This window comes from Lolium perenne, chromosome 7, assembly GCF_019359855.2.
Source record: "Lolium perenne isolate Kyuss_39 chromosome 7, Kyuss_2.0, whole genome shotgun sequence".
NCBI classification, from domain to species: domain Eukaryota; kingdom Viridiplantae; phylum Streptophyta; class Magnoliopsida; order Poales; family Poaceae; genus Lolium; species Lolium perenne.
Genome location: NC_067250.2, coordinates 18,701,754 through 18,720,073, shown reverse-complemented (window position 1 = coordinate 18,720,073; position 18,320 = coordinate 18,701,754). Strand labels below are relative to the sequence as shown.

The 18,320-nt window shown below is 47.6% G+C and overlaps 1 long non-coding RNA gene across 1 annotated transcript; it reads left to right on the top strand.

Annotated features, from left to right (window-relative positions):
• The first annotated feature begins 1,832 nt into the window (after positions 1-1,832).
• Positions 1,833-2,352, top strand: LOC139833052 (uncharacterized). Its single transcript, XR_011748110.1, has 3 exons — positions 1,833-1,959; positions 2,079-2,151; positions 2,234-2,352. It is a non-coding gene; the product is annotated as an uncharacterized lncRNA (long non-coding RNA).
• Positions 2,353-18,320: the final 15,968 nt, after the last annotated feature.

Below are 18,320 nucleotides of genomic sequence, written 5' to 3'. Positions count from 1 at the left end.
ATCCACTATGTTGACACGTCATGCAAGTGGGGGACACACGTCCTCCGCTTTTTCTGGCGCATGCACCGTAACTTCCCCAACGTTGAATTACTCTTTTACCCTTGTTGCCACGTGGCTATCATCTGTCACACATTTTCCTTATCCAACGGTTCGTCGTTTCACCGCACCCCTATATAAGTTCGTCTTCTTCCTCCTTGAGCACTTCCGCTCGCGCCGTCCTACTTCTCTCATCTGCAAATTCCTCCTGCGATCCACAGCCTCCTAAACTCCTCGCCTCCAAGCTGCAAACCCTGCGCCATTGTTGATGCCACCTCGTCGATTGACAAGGCACAGCACGCCGGAGTCCTCCATGGCCGCCGTGGATCTTGGGGCGGCGGAGTGGGAAAGATCGAAGATTTCCACTCAAGACATCAACATGCTCAAGAAGCTGGGGATCAGCAAGAAACCCAAGGCACTGTGCTTCCCCAGTGAGGAAAGCTACCCAACCCCTCCAATGGGGTACCGGGTAAGTTTTGTCGATCACCTCATCCGCGGTCTTTCCGCCCCCATTCATCCTTTTCTCCGTGGACTTCTTTTTATCTACGGTCTGCAGCTCCACCACCTCACGCCAAATTCAATCCTCCATATCTCCATTTTCATCACTCTGTGCGAGGCCTTCCTTGGCGTCCAGCCTAACTGGGCGCTATGGAAGCGCATTTTCTTCTGCCGCCGTAATGGCTCGCCCAATGTCGCCTATAATATAGGCGGCGTTGTGATTTCTCGCCCACCGTCGACTACTACGACGTCAAGCTTCCTGACTCAGTTCAAGGATGGCGCAAGAAGTGGTTGTACATTCAGGAGGAGAACCATGGATGTGCGGAGGACAACATCCCTCCTTTTGATGGCGCCGAGAAAATCTTTCGCCGCCGCTCCTGGGACGCGGAGGCCACCGAAGAAGAAAGGGCGTCGACAGAAACCTTGATGGCTTGTATCCACGAGTTGCAAAATACTCGCGGCAAAGAGTTATCGGGTGTCCAAATCACTGCATACTTTCTTAGGACTAGAGTGCAGCCGCTTCAGGCTCGCAAATATCCTCTATGGAAATATGCTGGCGACGAGGATGTAGATCGGCTGTCGGTGAATTTGGAGGTCAAGGATTTAGAAAAACTTGTCCGAAAAATCTCGTCTCTCAGCAAAAAAGATGCTGTCCCTTCTTCTTGCCGTGTGACACCATTCAGCGCCGCCAATCCACTTCCCAAGGTAACCTTTGTCTATTGTCTTGTTGTTGCTTTGCTATCTTTTTTTTTATATATATAACTTCTTTTCTGATGTCTCTCCCTGTTTTATTTTGTACAGAATCATCCAGACCTTGTCTCGCTTCCTCCTCTTCCTGAAGGTGGAGAGGTCGAAGAAAGGGCCATTGTCACTGATGATAATCAAGAAGCTCCGTCTTTTGTGAATGAACCCGTGGATTCTCGAAAATCTGCGGGATCTTCCGAAGGCACTGCGTCGGCACTATCTCCTCCTCCTGCTGTTTCTCCAAAAGGCAAAAGGAAAAGGAATGATGCCGAAGATTCCGGCACTTCCAAAGCCGAAGAAGTTGATCCTTCACGTCAGAAGGCAACTTATGATCCTTATCTTGAATCCCTCGTCAGCTCGTAAGTCATTTTTATTTCTCCTTATTTCTGTATTCGAAACTTTTGTCTTATCTTGCTTTTTATGCTGTCGATTTTTAATCACAGCGATGATGAGGAAGAAGTACCAAATTTTGACGTGGCTCCTCGGACGAGCACGTCACATACTTTACTTGCCTCGGAGACGCTAGTTGAGGGAGAAGAATCCTCGCCTCCTCAACAAAACGTCGTCACCACTACTCCACCTTCAAGCCCCCTTGCTCCTTCACCAAAAAGGACAAGGATTGAAACGATCATTAAGCCTGCCCCTCAATTGGGTAGCTCTTCTACTCCGCTCTTGGATGATGTAAGTTTTTTTTAAAAAAAATTTCTTGCCAATATCTATATTTCCTCTATTTGCTTTTTTTTTACGCCTTCATTCTTTTTCCATACCGATGTTTCTCTTTCTTTGTTCTTCTTTGACAGCCCATGATCAAAGAGCTTATTCGCATCGGATCCCAATTCATTGGGTACCGTGAGTATGCCAGCAGAACTGAAGGTAATAACTTTTTTGCTGTCGTTGTTTCTGACTTCTTGCTCCTTTTTTTGTCGCAATTTTGACCTTTCTTTTCTTTCGACAGAGAAACTTGCAGAGGCCAACAAGCTTGCCGACACTCTTGCTCAAAAACTGGAGCAAAGTGAAGCGGCCCGCAAGAAAGCCGAACTTGTTGCTAGCGAAGCCAAAGCAGAGGCTAATGAAGCCAAGGCAAAAGCTGCTAGTGTCGAAGAACTGCAGAAGAGACTTGAAGATACTGAAACTGCTTTAAACGAGCACAAAGCCGCACAGGCTACTCGTGAAAAGGGGATCCTCAAGCGCCTGAATTCGCAAAATCGGCGCTTCAAAGGTAATGTTATCGATCCCTTCTATTTTTTATAGGACCTGCTTTTTCTTGCTTTTGACCAACGTTTATTTCCTGTTGCAGGCCAAACAAACCAAGAGTTTGATCTGGAGAATCCCGACAATGATCCTCTCCTTGACGCACTTTCTTATCTGGAGTTTCATGGATCCGAAATTCGTGAAGGCGTGGTGAATGCTGACGCAGGATTGTCGAAGCTATTCCCCTACTTCTTCCCGAAAAAAGAGGAGCCCAAGACTTTCCTTGCCCTTGCCTAGAGCTTCAATCCATCAGAGGACCTTGGACTGAAAATGCGCCAGGAGAACATGAAGATTGCTGTCGAGAGCACTGTTGCCTTGGTCGCTGACAGCCAACAAACTGTTGACTGGATGAAGGTTGGCGACATCGAGCAGATAGAGCAAACAAAATGGTGGTCTTTGATCAAGGCAGCCAAGCCCAATACGAAGAAAATCCTGGCCTATCTCGGGATCAAGCCATCTTCAACTCCTAGCTCATCGAGGCCGGAGGTCTAGTTGCATGCCTCTTTTTTTTCTTTGCTTTCTCTCTCTCTTTTGTCCTTGTCGCCAATTTAGCTGTGGCGACAATTATCCTGGTAGTCCTTTTGGAGAACTTCATTTGTAATGTCTATGTAAATTTTTCTAGAAATCAATGAAATTCCTTCTGGCACTACCATTGATCCTGTCGCTTTCTTTTCCAGTTAATATTTGATAACTATTCGACCAATCCTTGCTCTGCCGATGCTTCACCTGCTTCTTCCTTCTCGAAGAAAATACTAGTCGATGATAATCCCCTCGAAGGTTCTTCAAGCAAACATTTGCCGGAAGATTTGCAAGAACTTCGACAACAACTTCAATCCATGAAGAAACAGACTCTGGCAATGATGGAACAATCTCGAAAAGCATCTGAAGGAGAGAAAATTGCTCTTCAACAGGCAAAGGAGGCCATCGCTGCGAAGGATGCTGCTATTGTTGAGGCTGCTGAAACTTCTTCTCGCGAGAATTATATGCTTCAGCTAATGACTGACGCTAGTTTGGATATGACAGGTATGTTTCCTGCTCATGACCGTGTTGGATGTTGTTCTTTTTTATTCGTTCCTTGATATTTTGTTTGCTGTGCCAGGCTCTTTTCTGGATACTGCTGCCGAAGACCAACGTGTTGAAGCTCGAACCGCTGTTTTGCTGAGACTGGCTGCGCAACATGGGTCTAACTTTTGGGTTACTCCTGAGCGTACTCGCCAAATCGTTAGATTTCAAGATCGCGCGGCTCAGGTCCGTGACTTCCTTGACTTCTGTACGAAAACTTTATTCTTAGTTTATGGGACCATGTTCCCTCGGAATAAGATGCCAGAGACCCTTCCGGCTTTAATGGAAAAATTTCGAGATGCTCCTCGAATCCATGGTTTTGTGCGGGCTCAACTTTCTGCTGGCGCTAGATTTGCCATGGTGATGATAAAGATTTGTCATCCAAAATTGCCCATAGATCAAATTGTTCCTACTTGCCTGGCAAAAATGGCAAAGAAAAAGAGAAATATGGGCAAGATTGATGATTTGGTTACTCCTGTTGCCGAAGATATGATGGATGAACTTCTTCGGATGGATTCTGAGTTCTTCGTGAAGGGAAGCTATGCTGAGCATAGTACTCGTCCTTCTACTGAGCGAATAACCATAGACCATGTGCTAGGTTTCCCTTGAATACTTTTTCCTCTTCTTGCTGTATTTCCATTATTGATACATTCTTGTGTATTTGTAAACACAATCTATATTGTAAAGCTGTTAACTCTGTATGTTTCCTATTTTAAACCACCGAGCCCCCGAGCCTTTGGCTGGAGTCTATACTGTTTCGAAGATTTTCCCTTCTGTTGTAATAAGACATCGGATTGCAAGCCCTCAAGTATCTTAATGTCGAAGTTCTATATTTTTGTTGCGAGGTTCTTGGACCAAAGCAATAAGATTTTTGACGTGTACACTATATTTATAATTGTTAGCTTCCGATTGTTATATTTGGCGAGGTATTTAATGTACCAAGGCGAAATATTTTGGTAAGTCTAGTTTGTCTATATTGTACGTATTTTGAGACTTGAAGGCGTTGAGCCCCCGAGCGTGTCGAAAAATAAGAAATATATCTCCACTATCTTTATTATATTGCAGCACCGCGAGCCCGCCTCATTAAAAACCTTTCCGGCCCCACTCGGTGCCCCGAAAAGGAAAAGAGTGCGTCTGAAAACTCGCGGGCGTTTCAGTACATTGTATTTTTACAGAGAAGGACTATATTTCGACTCTAGGCGTAGAACCGCCTGAGCTGTGCTACGTTCCAGGGGTTTTTCTCGGGAGCCCCCGTCTTCTTGTCCTTGATCCTGTATGCTCCTCCGTCGATGACTTCCGTGATGACGTAAGGACCTAGCCATGGTGATTCGAGCTTCTCAGTACTTTTTTGATTTAACCGCAAGACCAAATCCCCGACCTGAAAAGACCTTGGCCTTAACCGTTGACTGTGGTAGTTTTTGAGGTCTTGCTGGTATTTGGTGACTCGTGAAAGTACTTCATCTCGAGCTTCGTCGAGTGCATCCATATCATCCTCCCGAGCTTTTTGTGATGTTTCTTCGTCATACTCTGTTACTCTTGGAGAATCATGCTCTATTTCAATTGGTAATACCGCTTCGGCTCCGTGGACGAGAAAAAACGGAGTTTCTTGTGTCGCCGTATTTGGTGTTGTTCGGATGCTCCACAAAACACTTGGCAATTCCTCTGGCCAAGTATGTCGAGCTTTTTCAAGTGGCCCTAGCAGGCGCTTCTTGAGGCCGTTGCAGATGATACCATTGGCTTTCTTGACTTGTCCGTTAGTTTGCGGGTGCCCAACTGACGCAAAGTGAAATTTAATGCCTACTTCGCGATATTCCTTGAATTCCTTGGATGTGAAGTTTGAACCATTATCTGTAACAATGCTATGAGGCACGCCAAACCGAAAAACGAGGCCTTTCACAAACTTTATTGCCGACGCTGCATCTGGTGAATTTATTGGCTTCGCTTCTACCCACTTGGTGAATTTGTCGACAGCGACCAGCAAGTACTCATACCCTCCAGGCGAAGCTTTGTGCAACTTGCCCACCATATCGAGTCCCCATTGGGCAAAGGGCCATGACAATGGTATTGGTGTTAGTTCTGCCGCTGGAGAGTGAGGTTTTGCGGCAAACCTTTGACACGCGTCGCAGGTTCGTACTATTTCCTTGGCATCCTCGATTGCTGTCAACCAATAGAATCCTGCCCGAAAAACCTTGGTTGCAATAGCTCGACTACTTGCGTGGTGGCCACATATTCCTTCGTGTACATCCTTCAGAATTATTCTTCCTTCTTCGGGTGTGACACACCTTTGCAGGACGCCTGAAATACTTCGCTTGTATAATTCCCCTTTGATCACTGTGAAAGCTTTGGATCGTCGAATAACTCGCCTTGCCTCAACTGGATCGTCGGGTATTTCTTTCCTGAGGATGTATGATATATATGCTTGCATCCAAGGAATTTCTACCATCATCACAAGCTCTTGGTCCCCTTCGTCCTCCGTTGTTTCTTTGAGGGGCGCCGAAGTTTTCTCTTCCTTTGCTTTTTTCTGCACCTTTTTCGGCTTCGTGGATCTCTCCGCTATTTCTTCCCAAAATACACCTGGCGGAATTGGGAGGCACTGCGACCCGATGTTTGCGAGAACGTCGGCTTCATCATTGCTCAATCTGCTGATGTGATTTACCTCGCATCCATCAAACTGCTTCTCGAGCTCATTGTACACCTCCTTGTATGCCATCATGCTATCATTGACTGCATCACATTGGTTCATAACTTGCTGAGCCACCAATTGTGAGTCGCCAAAGATTTTTAATCGAGTTGCACCGCAAGCTTTCGCCAACTTCATCCCGTGTATGAGGGCTTCATATTCTGCTTCATTGTTAGATGCGTTAGGGAACGTCATCCGAAGGACGTATTTCAACTTGTCGCCTTCAGGTGATATAAGTACTACTCCTGCGCCAGCTCCTTCTACTCTCTTGGACCCATCGAAGTTCATGGTCCAAGTTCTCGACAAATCTGGGGGTCCCGTGATTTGTAGCTCCATCCACTCTGCAATGAAATCTGGCAGAACTTGCGACTTGATTGCCTTTCTTTTTTCATACGTGATGTCCCGAGGGGAAAGTTCTATTCCCCAAAGGGAGACACGCCCTGTAGCTTCTGGATTGTTCAGTATATTTGAAAGAGGCGCTTCGTTGACTACTATTATCGGGTGTGCCAAAAAATAGTGGCGCAACTTCCTTGCCGTTGCAATTACTCCATATGCTAGTTTCTGGTACTGCGGGTACCGCTGTTTGGAAGGCGATAAAACTTCACTGATGAAATATACTGGCCTTTGCACTCCATGGAGTTTTCCTTCTTCTCTTTCAACAACTAGCACCGTGCTAACCACTTGGGGCGTGGCTGCAATATACAGCAGGAGAGGTTCCTTTTCCTTCGGCGCCACCAAAATTGGTGGTGTCGAGATTGTGCGCTTCAAATCCTCGAAAGCTCTGTTGGCCTCTTCGTTCCACTGGAATTTCTCTCCTTGCTTTATCAGAGCGTAAAATGGTAACACTTTTTCTCCCAGCCTGGCGACGAATCTGCTCAAAGCTGCGACTCGCCCAGTTAGCTGCTGTATTTCTTTCAACTTTGTTGACTTCCTCATTGTTACGATAGCTTGTATTTTGTCGGGATTTGCTTCAATCCCTCTTGCTGAAACTAGAAACCCCAGAAGTTCTCCTGCTGGGACGCCAAAAGAACACTTCGTCGGGTTCAGCTTGAGGCAGAATTTGTCGAGGTTGTCAAAGGTTTCCTTGAGATCCTCGATCAGCGTTGCCCCCTTTTTTGACGTTATGACGACATCGTCAATGTATACTTGTGCGTTTTTCCCAATTTGTGTCGCCAAACACTTCTGCATCATCCTCTGATATGTTGCTCCCGCGTTTTTCAGACCAAATGGCATTGTTCTGTAGCAAAACACGCCATAAGGTGTGATGAACGATGTCTTTACTTCATCTTCTTCTTTCAATCTGATCTGGTTGTAACCAGAATATGCGTCCAGGAAGGAAAGACGTTCACATCCAGCCGTGGAGTCGATAATTTGATCGATCCTCGGGAGGGGAAAGTGATCCTTTGGACAATGTTTATTGAGACACGTAAAGTCGACGCACATGCGAAGGACCTTAGTGTTTTTCTTCGGCACCATCACAAGATTTGCTACCCATGTGGCTTCTGTGTGCAACTCCTTGATAAAACCAGCTTCTCGTAGTCGATCGATTTCTGACAGTATGGCCTTGCGGTTTGGTTCCGAAAAACTCCGCAAAGGTTGTTTGATTGGTCTCGCTAGTGGATCCAAGTTTAGGTGGTGCTCGGCAAGTTCCCTGGGTACTCCTGGCATGTCAGCTGGACACCATGCGAAGATTTTCCAGTTCTCACGGAGGAACTCGACGAGCGCGCTTTCCTATGCGAGGTCCATGTCGTTTGCGATGGACGTCGTCTTTTTCGGGTCTGTCGGGTGAATCTGCACCTCTTTAGAATTTTTCTCGGTGTTGAAAGTTGATTCTTTATTTGGCCTTCCAACGTCTGGCAGCACGTCATAGTCAGTCATACTCCTTGACGCCAGATACTCAGCTTGCATCCCGAAAGTTTCTGATATCCGATGAAAATCCTTATCGCACTTATCGGCTAAGGCGAAGCTTCCTTTGACTGTGATTGGTCCCTTAGGTCCAGGCATCCTCCACAACAGGTATGTATAATGTGGTACCGCCATAAATCTAGCATATGCTGGTCATCCCAACAGAGCGTGGTACTGCGACAGAAAATCCACAACTTCAAATTCCAGCTTTTCGATTCTATAATTCTCTCGGGTTCCGAACTGAACGTCGAGATTAATCTTTCCCAATGGATAACTTGGTTTCTCCGGTGTGATACCATGGAACCTCGTGTCTGTTGGCTTCAAGTTTGCTAGGGATATGTTCATCTTCCTCAATGTATCTGCATACATAAGGTTTAAGCTGCTGCCGCCATCTATGAACACTCGAGAGACATCAAATCCTGCAATAACTGCTGGTAAGATAAGTGCTGATCGCCCGGTCGAGGAACTTGCTGCGGATGATCTCGCTATGGTGAAGCCAATATCTTGTCCCGACCAATTAAGATACTCGACCGTTGGTGGAGGCATTTTTCTCGCCATGAACACTGTCGTGAGATTACTTTCGAGCTCTATTGGATGGCCTTCCCTTCGAATCATCGACACCGCTCCGTTGGAGTTAGGATCAACGTAAGATGGTGGTGGAGGTGCTGCCGCTATTACGAGCTAATGTCGATTGTCTTCGTGATCGCGGGGGAGGTGGCAAGTGAATCTCGCTCCTGGGTTCTCGAGGATTTCTCTCGTGCTGCCCGAGCGTTAGCGTGCTCGCCCACCTTAACATTGCCTCGGAAATTGCGACAATCTTTCTGCAGTGTCCCGACTGTCTTTTCCGTTGTCGTCGAGGAAAAGTGCATCCGACACGGCCCATTCATCATCTCTTCGGAGACACGAAAGGCCTCGGGAACCTAGGCCCGCTATTTTGCCTCGTTGTTTCGAGAATCGTCTCTATTATCGCCTCGTTGCTCATTGCTTCTCTCGATAATCATCTCTCGTTGTTTCCTCCCGTGTTTGCCCGAAAACCTGCCGAAATTTGTCCCGGAGCATCATAGTTCGGTACCGCCGAGGAAATCGTCGCCTCGGTTGATAATTTCGACCACGGTCCTCCTCTGGCGACCTGTGCCGTTTGTTGTGGACAGCATCTTCTCCATCTGCCCATCTGTTTGCTATTTCCATTAACGCGGATACTATCTTTGGGTTGGTCCTTCCCAAGTCTTCGACAAAATCTCCACGCCTGATTCCTGCGACAAACGCATCTATCGCTCTCTCTCGTCAGATATATTTTCTGCCGAGTTTTTGATGATGTTCCACCTTTGGATATATTTTCTCATTGGCTCGTCCGGCTTTTGTCGACATGCTCTCAACTCCTCCAACGACGCAGGTTTTTTGCATGTGGACCGGAAGTTCTTGACGAACACGTCCTCGAAGCTTTCCCAGCTGTCGATAGATCCTGGAGGAAGTTTCTTTATCCAAGATCGTGCGGCTCCACTCAAATGCACCTGGATGCTTTGCATAGCTGTTGCCCTGGTTCCTCCTGTGAGCTTCACCGTCTCGAGATAATCAACTAGCCAGTCCTCTGGATCTTGAAGGCCGTCGAATTTCTTGAAGTTGTCAGGTAACTTGAATCCTGAAGGGACTCGAGTTTTTCGGACTCTCCTCGTGAAGCACGGCAAGCCACACATATCCTCGTTGTTAAGCTCTGGGGATTGCCGATGTTCGCTTCTGCTTTGCCGCGCTCTGTCGACCCTTGCTTGTGCTGCCGTGTCTCTTGCTCCACTTGGTCCTTCAGGGGCTGCCGCTGCTGCTGCTGCAGGTCGTGGACTATTTTGCCTTGCCGCTCCTTTGGGAGGCGTTGATACAAACGCTGTCCCCATAGCTCCAACTCCTGCTATCGCCATATTGTATAATGTTTCCCTTGGATCTCCTAGAGGTGGTTTAGATGCGAGGATAAAAGCATGTGTCGCCATATACCCAGCCTCTGGTGTCTTAGGGATGATGTTTCCTCTTGTATCTATCGACATAAAGGACATGTCGAGGTTTTGGACCAAGTGCTCTCTTTCTGCTTCGGGTATGTGTTGTAACCTTGATCTTGCTCTGTTCCGAGCCTTTCTGTGGCTATCACCCGAAGTTCTAGATTGTCGACTCAGCTCTGCTCTTCTCCTGCTGGATACAGAAGCTGCATCCTTTCTTCTGCTTAACTCAGCTGTCTGTTTTTCCAATTCTCTTGCACCTCGTGCGAGCCTATATTGATATGCTTGCAATTCCTCTGGCGTGGCTGTGGTGGCCATTGGTTCTAAGCCGTCCATAGCTCTCGCGGCTCTATCCCACGCTGCTTACGGGAGTTGAACTCTGTGTCGCGGCTGTGGCCCGACGTACTTATTGCCCAGGCCTCGTCGCAGATCGGAGGGATCGACGTATGGATTTCCCAGATCGTCGAAAGCCTCAGATGTTTCCTCTTGGTCATTTCTTGGCTCTCCAATGACATAAATCTGATGATATTTTGTGTTTAGATCTATGTTGGGTTTGGTGACACCATCATTGAGATTGGTGAAGACCTTGCCCACTGTAGTAGATTTGTCGATGAAGTCGTAACTGTCGACACTGCTTGAGCCATCGCTTATATATGAGTCCGCAGATGACTCAAACGACATGTCGCTGAAGATCTTGGCGAGTTTCTCTCTTGCCCTGGTGCTGACGTAGCGTGTCGACGAAGTTTCTTCTTCTCCTGATTCGGTTGACGATGTATAGCTTGAAAAATCGGAATCGACCGCCGACGATCCCGACGAAATCGGAATTTCGACACGATACGATCCTTTCTTCTCGACGCGAAAGCGAAACCTTCCGAACGTCATCTCCATAGGCTCCGCCAGATACGCATATGCATCCAAACGGGAGGGTGGGTGAGGAACAAAATCGACAGGACCAGCAGCGATCTGTTTACCTCGATCCATTGCGTTGCTTGCGGTTGATGATGTCGAAAATCTTGAACGTGCCATCGAGATCAGATCCTTACGCCTCTAATCCCCACAGACGGTGCCAATTGACAAGGTATTAACTTGTCAATGCCTATGGATTGTAGGCTAGGGTTTAGTTGGAAGTAGAGGGCAAGTAGATCTCGAAGGTTTCAGCCGAAAAGTACTCGACGATTATGAAAACTAGGGTTTGTAAACAATGATTCGATGATCTCTGCGTCCCTCGACTCCACCTTATATAGGAAGAGGAACCGAGGGATTCGTGCTGTACAAGTTACAAAGTCCGGGAAGGTTTCTAACTCATCCCGCAAGATTACAAATAAGACTTTCTATTACAACTCTAACTTTCCTTAATACTATCTTGGTCTTCCGAATCTTTTTATTCTTCGGGTAGTGGGCCTTCAGTAAACCCCGGGTACTATCTTCGGCAGGCCCATTTGGGATGCCTATGTCACCCGATGACCATACCAAAGCCAGGGCACGCCGCCTTGGTAGTCGAAGCACAAATTGGGGGGTTCAAGATGAGCAAAGTTTTCATGGATGGTGGAAGCGGGCTAAACCTGATTTTTGTCGACACAATTAGAAGTATGGGGATCACCATGAACATGTTGGAAGAAACAGACACCTGCTTCCACGGGATCCTTCTAACCGCACCGGGCCACTCTCTTGGAAAAGTCTACCTGAATGTCATCTTCGGCAGGGCCGACAATTTCAGGAAGGAGAAGATCGAGTTTGAAGTGGTGAACTGGGAGTCACAGTATCACGCTATACTCGGGAGACCAGCGTATGCCAAGTTCATGGCCGTACCGCACTATGCATACCTCAAACTGAAGATGCCAGGAAACAACGGGACAAACATCACAGTCTACGGAAGCTTCTCACGCTCAGACAATTGTGATCGTGATTTCCAAAGGATTGCTGCAAAGTTTGGGCTACGACAAGGGACTGTCGACCCCCCGCCCAAATTGACAATACAAGAAATCAAGGAGGAAAAACTCGACAGGGAGATAAAGAAGAAGCCAACTCCTGAAGCACCAGCAGCAAAAGCATCAGCGGAAAAAGTTTCGGCAGTGGCCAAAACAGAAGAGATAGGAGGCGGCAAGATGCTAACAATCGCCGCCCAAGCATCTGGCGAAATCAACAACACTGTCGCAACCACCAGCATGACGAAGAAATCGGAAGATGCCTCTGAAGAGGAGAAGAACCCCTTCCTTGATAAAACACTCTCTTAGTTTTAAATTTTTTTTCCTTTACTTTACACAGGGCTTCTTGTTTTCGCCCTCTAGTTTCATATTTACCCTATCAATAAGTACTTAAGTTTCGATTCTTGTTAAAGTATTGCAGTCATCTAAAGCATCTACGACCGTGCTGCCGCCAAGTAACGGCATAACTTAACGCGCGGCAGAAGATAGCGCCCAGGGCAAAAGCCTCTACGAGCACTGCAAAGAAGAATAAGGACATTAATTTTCCCCTCTGCTTCAGATGCCTCTACGAGTGCCGTACAAAGCAAGAGTTTGGAAAAACTTACACACAACCCACGCTCGATATTTCACTTATGGAAATATCAGAGAGCAACGGGCTCATCGGCAGAATCATTACACCCGAAAAATTCGGGAATGACTGTCGAAATTTACAAACGGTTGAAAGCAAAGTTGCGCATACAACAGGTTTAGCAAAACCTGCAACACGAGCTGATCACTCATAATGATTTGCTAACCAACTAGTACTCGTACATCCAACGGGCAATTAAGCTTCGCCCCTTTAAATATTTGCCAACGGCATGGTAAAAGTACACATTCATGTACCAACCAGATAAGAAGTTTTTGGCCCAAAAAACCCGAACACTCGGATGAATTAGCCAATATAATTTACAAAAGTAACTTTACACCTTTATATCACCCTTGCGGAGTTTCCTTTTCCTCAGGTACCTTTGACATCTCCTCAAGCCTGTCGACAATTACATGAGCAGGAGCTAAAACCTTCGGGTACAGCTCCTCGAAATCACCAGTTGCGTTGGCAATAGACAGCAAGCAAACTGAAGGATAACAAGCAAGCACAAGGGCAAGCGTGCATTTGGCCCCTGCAAAGACTTGAGATCTTACTAGCTCCCAAACCTTCTTGGCACTTTCAAATTCAGACATCAAAGTCAAAAGGGTAGGGGGAACTGCATTCAGAGGAAACATTGTTTTCCAAACTACCCTCATGGCCTTGTAGCACTTGTCGAAGAACTGGTGGACCTGTTGCACTCGATCCTGAAATTTGACGACAGCCGAGGCCTTCGAGTGTTCCCGCCAGAAAATTTCTTCAGATGAGGAAAGCTGAGTCAAAGCATGCACCCGCTTGTGTATCCGCTTGTTCTCTTCCGCAGGGTTCAACGCTATGACCGCCAAAAGAATTAGTAAAAGACTCAGACAAGAAGTTGCTAGCAAGCAGGCAAAGGGATCAAGAAACTTACAGTTTAAACTTTCGGTAGCCTTATGCAGCTCGCCAAGAATGTACCGCTCCACGTCGGCTGCAATCTCGCTCTTTTTATTGATGATGGCAGCTAAGGCATAAGTGCTGCGTACATCCTTCTCCATCTGTGTCATCCGGTCTTTCATGCGCTGGATCTGATCGCTTTCAGGAAGCGCACCCAACGAGTCGTCTGCAAACGAGGGTACTGGGAAGACCTGCAGAAAGTACTGGTTATAAAGAAGTGATGGATATGGTACAGCCCAACGTCCAAAATAACTCCCATCGGGAGAAGTGCAAGAAAGTGATATCATAGCAAAAGTGTGCCTACAACAATGCTCGCACGGAGTTTATTACAAAGCATGAGTTTGGCGGCAGAGCAATATTTTGCATCAGCTCAAGGCACAAGTTTGTTACAAGAATCAAGGAAGCTGAGTTTGAGTCGATGAACTAGGGCCAGTCGACGATTTCCTTGATGAAACCAGTTCAAGGAGCTAACGGGCACAAGTAAGAGCAGACACCTTAAAGGTGCTCAAATCAACAGGCTGCCCGTCTTGCCCTTTTGGAAGCCCCTTAGTCATTTTCTCGATGTCACCCTTAAAGCCGTAACCCATCATAAGCTGGAAGGCAAGGACAGCACCAAAAGTGCGCGATGTACGCTTGAATACCTCGATGACCTCCTTGGTGTCAACCGCGAAGGTATCGATCAGCTGTCCCAGGGTCTTCTCTTGCTTGATCTTGGGGAAGATCATCGAGTGCATCCGCGCTAGAGCACCCTTCCCCTTCACGAGAAGCTCTTGTGTAAGCTGGTGAGAAGCGAGAATCGTTGACACAGCGTTCGCTGGGGAGTTATTTGGAACTCTTTCCAGGGCATCGACAGGAATGTTTGCTGCCTCTGCAATAGAAAGGAAGGAAAAAATTCAGTCATTGACAAAAAGTTTAAATCCATAAGAACGTCACCCGACAAAAGTATGTTAGAGATTACCAAGCAAGGCCAAAGAAGATTGACGAAGGACTTCATCCTTTTCGGCTGCTCGAGCCTCAGCCACCAGCCTGGATGCTTCTTCCTCCTTCAGCTTCCCTTTCAGTCTGGCCAGCTCCTCCTTCAGATAATCAATCTCTTGGCGAGCCGCGGCAGCTATCTTGACTGCGCCATCCAGTTTTGAGGAGGAAGATTCGACTTCTTCTTGCAGCCGAACTTTGTCAGCCTCTAGAGAAGTGAATCGGGAGGCGAAAACCTCCAGAGAAGAGATAACGCCACGCAGGTCCTTAAGAGAGAAAGAAAAACAATTAAACAAGGCACGCTCCAAGAAATTTGTATTAAGATCAGAAGAGGACTTACAGAAAAAGGAGCCGCAGTAGCAGCAGTTGGAGAAATATCCTTCCCTTTGGAAAGGGAAGACGCAGTCGATGCTTGAGCCATGGGGGCAGCCTTAGGAGCCGAAGCTTCGGAAGCCACCACGACCGGCGAAACGGCATCAGACTTGGCCTTTTTAGGAGGAGGCTCGATAAAGCCCTCGCCACTGCAAAAGTAAACAGTCGACTGTGATTATAACAGGAGTATGAAAGGTAAAAAAGGCACAGTATAACTTTCAGAAAGGAACTACTTACATGTCGAAGAGATCATCTTCATCGGCAAAGCCGCCGGTTGATCTCTTCGTAGGAGAAGCTCTGACCCCATCCGCAGCTGCATCAACAAAAGTATCACGATCAGTGTCGACGTTACGCACTGATCCATCTGCGATACAAGTGTTATCGGCTGAGGAGGGAAGATCAGCGTGGGCAACTTCAAGATTCATCGGACCATTATATTCATCCTCTAAACCTGTTTGATCGGTGGTGTGAAAATCTACAGGGATTGAGGAGCCTCTCCCCTCAGAAGTATCATCCGGTGAATCACGTGTATTTTCAGAAGCCATAGGGATCTGGCAAAGAAAAATGACAAGTAAGAACAAAGGTAATCATGTCGGCTAAGCAAGGAGCTATAATAGAGATGTGAAGAAAGGAAAATACCCCTGATGGTGGATGATCAACGTCAAGGGGAGCATAAGAAGAGATCAGCGGAATCGAATCTTCCTGGTTGAAGGAAGTAAGACGACGAACTTCATCAAGCAACTCTTTTTCTGATAGATCGGCAGCATTAATCCTGGTCTCATCCTTTGGACCTGAGTACAACCACATTGGGTGAACTCTGGCCATGACTGGCTGGATTCGGCGCTTCAGGAAAACTGCTGCCACCTCCGTACCAATCATAGTTTGGCCGTCAGCCTCTTTGATTTGAAGGAATTTGGCAAACAATTCTTCGGCTGAGGCCCTTTCGTCGGCTGAGAGGATGTTCTTCCAAGAGTCCTTGGGCTTGGCTTCAGTAACGTCGGCATAGCAGGGGAGTCGACATTCGGGTGACGAGGAATCTTTAACGTAAAACCATTTCAACCTCCATCCTTGCACGGACTCTCTCATTGGAAAATTAAAGTAATTAACTTCTGAGCGAGCAACAAAACCTACTCCTCCGGTGACAAAGTACCCATTACTACTGCTGTATCTTTTCACATAGAAGATCTTCTTCCACAGCCCGAAATGAGGTTCAATACCCAAAAACGCCTCGCAAAGGGTGATGAACACAGCAACATGGAGGATTGAGTTGGGGGTAAGTTGCCATAATTGGAGTTCATACGTCCGCAAGAGATGGAGGAGGAATCCATGAGTGGGGAGCGAAAGGCCTCGATGAAGAAAAGATAAGAACATCACAGAAAATCCAGCAGGAGGATCAGGCCGAGAGATCGCACCTGGAAGGATCACATCTCCCGCGTCGGAGGATATCAATCCTAAGCTTCGGGACCTCTTTTCGTCACGCTTGGTGACGGTTGAAGCTACCCAGTCCCCAGGTTTGACCATCGAGCCCGATGGCGCTGGCGGCGCCGGAGCTGGGGGAGGGGCGCTCGGAGCGCTCCCCTTCGGAAGAGAAGAGGAGGACTTGGCAGCGGCACCTTCGCTGGTGGAGCTAGCAGCGGCGGCGGTATTCTTCTTCTTCACCATCGCGAGATCTGAGGAAGATTGAAACTGTGGCGGCGGCGCAACAATGGCGAAAGAAGGAAGAAGAGGGAGAATGAGGAGATGCTGCGGGAACCGTGGAGAAAATTGAGAACTTTTTGTCCCTTGGAGATTTTAAGGAGAAGTTAAAGTAAGCACGTGGCGCTTGAGGAAGGGAAGGAACTGACGGCCCACTACGCCCACGATTGCGCGAAAATCGAGGAGCCACCTCGGTCGTTACGCGTATAGTGGTCAAGCCCTAAAACACTGATTGAGCAGGGCTAGGGCTAGCTCGTCATGATGGACCCGTCAAATCAGCCTGCAGCAGTTACACGTCAGCAATGACGTCATAATTTGGAAGCATTCGAAGGAAACATAAAAAGTCATCGGATGAAGGATTTGAGTCCACGCACGGATTTCGAGCATCCGTACCTAGACTCGGGGGCTACTTCCATTAGGAGCGTTGACGCGCACCCGATAAAATGAAGACTCGACAGAATGAGCAGTCGAAGGAAGAAGGTTTGAGTCAGCACTCGGTTGCAAAGCGCTCGCACCTAGACACTCGGGGGCTGTTACTCCTATAGGGAGCTCGTGATGCATACCTGATAGAAGTTTTTTGCACTCCAGGATCATGCCCGGGGACTTGATTCTGTGTAGGGTAACGGTGTTTTGCCATCGGCAGTTAACCAAACAACAGTTGGGCACGTTACTCATTGCGTAAAGAAAATATATCGGATGACTTATGAAGATCTCGGCAGAGGAAAATATTCGAGTAGTACAACTTGAGTCTACGTGCGGACTGTGAGCATCCGCACCTAGACTCGGGGGCTACTCCTATCGGGAGCGCTGACGCGCACCCGATAATATGAAGATAGAGCAGATTCAAGGTGAACAAGGACAGTGGAGGAGAAGAACATCAGGAGAAGACATACTTTAGTTTCTACCCGAATTAACTTCGGCTAGACACTCGGGGGCTACTGACGTGGGCACTACCCTTCGGGTAACCCACATTACCCTATCCTGTATTGGCTAATTGGAGGCCCATGAAGATACCTGAAGGCGAGATGGGCCACTAGGTCGGCGCACCAGATGATTCCTTGAAGGGCAAGACAAGGAAGCAAACAAACAAGGAAAGATTGGATCTAAACTACTGTAAACCTAGTCGTACTCGGTTAGGACCCTTGAGACCTGGCCTCCTATATAAAGGCCAGGAGAGGGGCTGCCGAGGGACACACGAACAATCTTAGCAACCTTAGCCAGGAAAAGCTTAGAGCTAGGTAACCCTAGCAACAGTAATCTCGACTAGATCTCAGCCGAACTATTCGGCACCCCATTGTAACCCATTGTCTTCATAATCAAAGAACAGACAGGCAGGACGTAAGGGTTTTACCTCATCGAGGGCCCCGAACCTGGGTAAATCGCTCTCCCCGCTTGTCTGTGAACCGATGTCTCGTGTCAGCCTACAGGATTCCATCAACCCTAAGCCCCTATCGGAGGGCATTGGCGAGGAGTACCCTCGACACCGCCCAACGGCGAGATGGAGACGCGCCAAAAGCCGGCCTGAACCACCGCAGCAGGAGGCAACTAGAGGTCGACGGAGAAGGGTGAAACGCACCAAAAGCCACCGCAGCAGCCACCCAAAACCGGCCAGAAACGAGATCGAGATGGTCTGCTCCTGG